This window comes from Cherax quadricarinatus, chromosome 82, assembly GCF_038502225.1.
Source record: "Cherax quadricarinatus isolate ZL_2023a chromosome 82, ASM3850222v1, whole genome shotgun sequence".
NCBI classification, from domain to species: domain Eukaryota; kingdom Metazoa; phylum Arthropoda; class Malacostraca; order Decapoda; family Parastacidae; genus Cherax; species Cherax quadricarinatus.
The window spans coordinates 4199765-4205764 of NC_091373.1; the positions used below are offsets into that span (position 1 = coordinate 4199765).

Below are 6000 nucleotides of genomic sequence, written 5' to 3' on the forward strand. Positions count from 1 at the left end.
GTGTATGGTGTAGGAGGTAGGTTACTGAAAGCAGTGAAGAGTTTTTACGAGGATAGTGAGGCTCAAGTTAGAGTATGTAGGAAAGAGGGAAATTTTTTCCCAGTAAAAGTAGGCCTTAGACAAGGATGTGTGATGTCACCGTGGTTTTTTAATATATTTATAGATGGGGTTGTAAGAGAAGTAAATGCGAGGGTCTTGGCAAGAGGCGTGGAGTTAAAAGATAAAGAATCACACACAAAGTGGGAGTTGTCACAGCTGCTCTTTGCTGATGACACTGTGCTCTTGGGAGATTCTGAAGAGAAGTTGCAGAGATTGGTGGATGAATTTGGTAGGGTGTGCAAAAGAAGAAAATTAAAGGTGAATACAGGAAAGAGTAAGGTTATGAGGATAACAAAAAGATTAGGTGATGAAAGATTGAATATCAGATTGGAGGGAGAGAGTATGGAGGAGGTGAACGTATTCAGATATTTGGGAGTGGACGTGTCAGCGGATGGGTCTATGAAAGATGAGGTGAATCATAGAATTGATGAGGGAAAAAGAGTGAGTGGTGCACTTAGGAGTCTGTGGAGACAAAGAACTTTGTCCTTGGAGGCAAAGAGGGGAATGTATGAGAGTATAGTTTTATCAACGCTCTTATATGGGTGTGAAGCGTGGGTGATGAATGTTGCAGCGAGGAGAAGGCTGGAGGCAGTGGAGATGTCATGTCTGAGGGCAATGTGTGGTGTGAATATAATGCAGAGAATTCGTAGTTTGGAAGTTAGGAGGAGGTGCGGGATTACCAAAACTGTTGTCCAGAGGGCTGAGGAAGGGTTGTTGAGGTGGTTCGGACATGTAGAGAGAATGGAGCGAAACAGAATGACTTCAAGAGTGTATCAGTCTGTAGTGGAAGGAAGGCGGGGTAGGGGTCGGCCTAGGAAGGGTTGGAGGGAGGGGGTAAAGGAGGTTTTGTGTGCGAGGGGCTTGGACTTCCAGCAGGCATGCGTGAGCGTGTTTGATAGGAGTGAATGGAGACAAATGGTTTTTAATACTTGACGTGCTGTTGGAGTGTGAGCAAAGTAACATTTATGAAGGGATTCAGGGAAACCGGCAGGCCGGACTTGAGTCCTGGAGATGGGAAGTACAGTGCCTGCACTCTGAAGGAGGGGTGTTAATGTTGCAGTTTAAAAACTGTAGTGTAAAGCACCCTTCTGGCAAGACAGTGATGGAGTGAATGATGGTGAAAGTTTTTCTTTTTCGGGCCACCCTGCCTTGGTGGGAATCGGCCGGTGTGATAATAAAAAAAATAAAAAAAAAAATATATATATATATATATATATATATATATATATATATATATATATATATATATATATATATATATATATATATATATATATATATATATATATATATATATATATATATATATATATATATAATGTCGTGCCGGATTGGTAAAACTTGCGATTTTGGCTTAAATAGCAACGTTCTTCTTGCCGAATAAAGCAAGCAAAAATCTGTGTGTGCAATAATTTCGCAACAAAATCATTCTGAGCCTAACGAGAAAAAAAAATATATTTCATTGTGTTTGTTTATTATTAAATTATTGTAAACTTTTCTAAAATATATTTAGTTGGGTTAGGCTAAATTAAATTTAGGTAAGTTTTCTAAGGTTCTTTTGGTGCAAAATTATAAATTTTTACATTAACATAAATGAAAAATATATCTTTAAACGTATAAGAGAAAATTTTTAGAAAGGACTTAATTTTAAATGAGTTCTTGCTAATTGACCAGTTTTACTTATTCAGCACGACATATATATATTGTATATGTTGTGTCAAATTTATTTATAAAAAATAAAGGACAGCCCAGAAGTTTTTACACGACACAGGCAAGGAGAGGGGGCTGGAGTGGGCTGGAGTGGGCTGGGAGTGGGCTGGGAGTGGACTGGGAGTGGGCTGGGAGTGGACTGGGGCAGCCTTACTAGAGCAGACAGAGAGTGAGTTGATCCTGGCTGACCTCCACCGTCTCATCTCACATACCTGCAAACACCAGAAATATTTATTGGTTCATCTATATGATGTTTACACATACAAACAAATACGCACACGTGCACACACTCACACACACACACACACACTCACTCACACACACACACACACACACACACACACACACACACAAGCACACATACAAACACACACACGCACATACAAAGCGACCAGCGATGAGGCGGAGCCAGGAGCTGTGATTTGACACTTGCAACCACAAACAGGCGAGTACAAATAGATGAGTACGTCACGTCTGACAGACCTAATATTAGCGTTCAGGAACTTAAGCAAAGAGTCATTCACGAAACTGTATGCTGCACCAGTCTCACACCTGGTCAAACATGTCAAGAAACTGGAGGAGGTGCAGAGGTTTGCAACAAGACTAGTCCCGGAGCTAAGGGGTATGTCCTATGAGAAACTGAAGGAGCTAAACCTGATGACAATGAAGAACAGGAGGAATGGGTGATAAGAACACAAGACAGGAGGACCACTGCAGCAGACCTACTGGCCCATACTAGGCAGGTCCTTCTCAAACCCACTAACAAAAATATTTTCCCAAATAATTTTCATTGGGACTCAGGGAATAAACTCTGATAACCTTATTAAACCATGTACAAGTATAAATAACTGAGAGCAATTAATAGGGTAGACAGGGACAGATTGTTTGAGAGGCGGGAAAGAGGTGCACGAGGGCAAAGCTAGACACTGGAAACACAGATAAGTCACAGGGATGTTAAGAAGTATTTCTTTACCCTTAAAGGGGTAAGGAAGTGGAACGACTTGCGCAGTGGAATGATGGAGGCAGGATATATATATATATATATATATATATATATATATATATATATATATATATATATATATATATATATATATATATATATATATATATATATATATATATATATACGATGATGTTATTAAAACCAGGAGATTGTAAATTCAATTAAGGCCAGAGAAGAGACGAGACCAGGAACCGAGGCTCGACCCCCAGCAACCACATAAAGATGAGTACAAATGCTTAAAATATAAACAAATATCTTACAAAGATGTCAGGAAAAACTTCTTCAGCCTGTGGATCAAAGAAAAAAAAATCGTGGAAGCAGAGTCGACGCACAGTTTTACGACTGGGTATGACAGGGAAAACGAGGCAATGAAGAGAATATGACTAAACGTGAGTAGTTTAAAGGCGGAGACAGGAGCAGAGTGACGAACCCTCGTAGCCACAAATAGGCGATTACTAAATAAATCCCAAATAAGTATTTACTGAGCGGCATTACGAGGCAGCGAACACACTGTATCAAGTTACCAAGACTTTATGCACGAGGTAACTGAAGATGGTTCAGCAGACAGAAACGTCGCTTCAAGCTTCCTTTTGAACGTTTAGGTCAGTTGTGAACTATTGCAGCCACGGTATTGTGAGTTACAGAATCCACAATAAATAATAATAATAATAATAATAATAATAATAATAATAATAATAATTAAAAAATAATAATAATTAAAATATTAATAATAATAATATATTATTATTATTATTATTATTATTATTATTATTATTATTATTATTATTATTATTATTATTATTATTATTATTATTATTATTATTATTAGTAGTAGTAGTAGTAGTAGTAGTAGTAGTAGTAGTAGTAGTAGTATTAGTAGTAGCATTATCATATATATAATTGTAGATGAATGGTTCAGAGAACCGACACATGTGCAACTCTTGGGTATCTTTACTGAGGAAACGTTTCGCCACACAGTGGCTTCATCAGTCCATACACAGGAGAAACGTGAAGAACAGGAGGAGAATGAGGTAATCAGTCCCTTAACCTTGAGTCGATGTGGTCAGAGACTGATTACCTCATTCTCCTCCTGTTCTTCACGTTACTCCTTTGTATGGACTGATGAAGCCACTGTGTGGCGAAACGTTTCCTCAGTAAAGATACCCAAGAGTTGCACATGTGTCTAATTAATCAACATATATATAATGCTAGGACCGTGTGAGTTAGCAGTATCACCACCAGTACACAACACTGGTGGTAACACTATCACCACCAGTACACAACACTGGTGGTAACACTATCACCACCAGTACACAACACTGGTGGTAACACTATCACCACCAGTACACAACACTGGTGGTAACACTATCATCACCAGTACACAACACTGGTGGTAACAGTACACAACACTGGTGGTAACACTATCACCACCAGTACACAACACTGGTGGTAACACTATCACCACCAGTACACAACACTGGTGGTAACACTATCACCACCAGTACACAACACTGGTGGTAACACTATCACCACCAGTACACAACACTGGTGGTAACACTATCACCACCAGTACACAACACTGGTGGTAACACTATCACCACCAGTACACAACACTGGTGGTAACACTATCACCACCAGTACACAACACTGGTGGTAACACTATCACCACCAGTACACAACACTGGTGGTAACACTATCACCACCAGTACACAACACTGGTGGTAACACTATCACCACCAGTACACAACACTGGTGGTAACACTATCACCAACAGTACACAACACTGGTGGTAACAGTATCACTACCAGTACACAACACTGGTGGTAACAGTATCACCACCAGTACACAACACTGGTGGTAACAGTATCACCACCAGTACACAACACTGGTGGTAACACTATCACCACCAGTACACAACACTGGTGGTAACACTATCACCACCAGTACACAACACTGGTGGTAACACTATCACCACCAGTACACAACACTGGTGGTAACACTATCACCACCAGTACACAACACTGGTGGTAACACTATCACCACCAGTACACAACACTGGTGGTAACAGTATCACCACCAGTACACAACACTGGTGGTAACACTATCACCACTAGTACACAACACTGGTGGTAACAGTATCACCACCAGTACACAACACTGGTGGTAATACTATCATCACTAGTACACAACACTGGTGGTAACAGTATCACCACCAGTACACAACACTGGTGGTAACACTATCATCACTAGTACACAACACTGGTGGTAACAGTATCACCACCAGTACACAACACTGGTGGTAACACTATCATCACTAGTACACAACACTGGTGGTAACAGTATCACCACCAGTACACAGTGCCACACAAACTCACAAGTAGACTAACGCTTACCTTTGTAAATCTTAAAAAGTCTCTTGATCGGAAGATATCTCGTAACATCTCACCATATTCCACTACACCTCACCATATTCCACAACACCTCACTATACTCCACTACACCTCACCATACTCCACTATACCAGCACTAAGGTTCACCAACTGCTGGAACTGAACACTGTTTGTTGTCGTCCCACTGAAAGGAGTTCCTGTCTTCCCTAGCCTTCTCACTGCCCCACCTTTAAACACCTCCATCCACGGCCCTCCACCCACCCAACCATTCCCAGGAAACATCATGTGGGAGAGTATAAACGGTGGTGATGGCCCACGGTCTATTTGTGAGTAGCGTGGGTTAAGGTGGAGTGAGGTGGAGGTATAGAGTAGGTGGTGACATAGTTGTCCAGGCAGCAGCGGCCTCTCTTACAAGTGACGTAATTAACGCCTCTCTCATAGATTAAACCATCTTTCTCGCTCTTTTCTCCCTCACACTGGTGCCAAGTTTTAACGTTTAAGGTTTAAATATTACAAGGACACCAATGGAAATCCGTCACTTTGTCTGACTTTTTTGGTTTATCCTTGGTAATTTATACGTATGTTACAATAGGCAAAACAACCACTGTGAAAAAGTAATGAAATTTTTTGATAATGTGAGAAATCACGAAAGCATTTGAAATTTCACTATTTTTTTCGCAGTGGTTGTTTTTCGTATCATATCACCTGTTTACTGTGATCTTATTGCATATGTTACTGCATATGATAATTTTGGTTAACTATATTTAAGTGTATATGTACTTAAATAAACTAACT

The 6000-nt window shown here is 40.1% G+C and overlaps 1 protein-coding gene across 1 annotated transcript in view; it reads right to left on the minus strand.

Annotated features, from left to right (window-relative positions):
• The window catches only part of Shaw (Shaker cognate w), a 106997-nt gene extending 101557 nt beyond the window's left edge, over positions 1-5440 (minus strand). Inside the window, exon 1 of the mRNA XM_070102639.1 lies at positions 5209-5440. The gene's annotated coding sequence lies outside the window, so the exon portion shown is untranslated. The remainder of the gene's footprint in view (positions 1-5208) is intronic.
• Between the last annotated feature and the right edge of the window lie 560 nt (positions 5441-6000).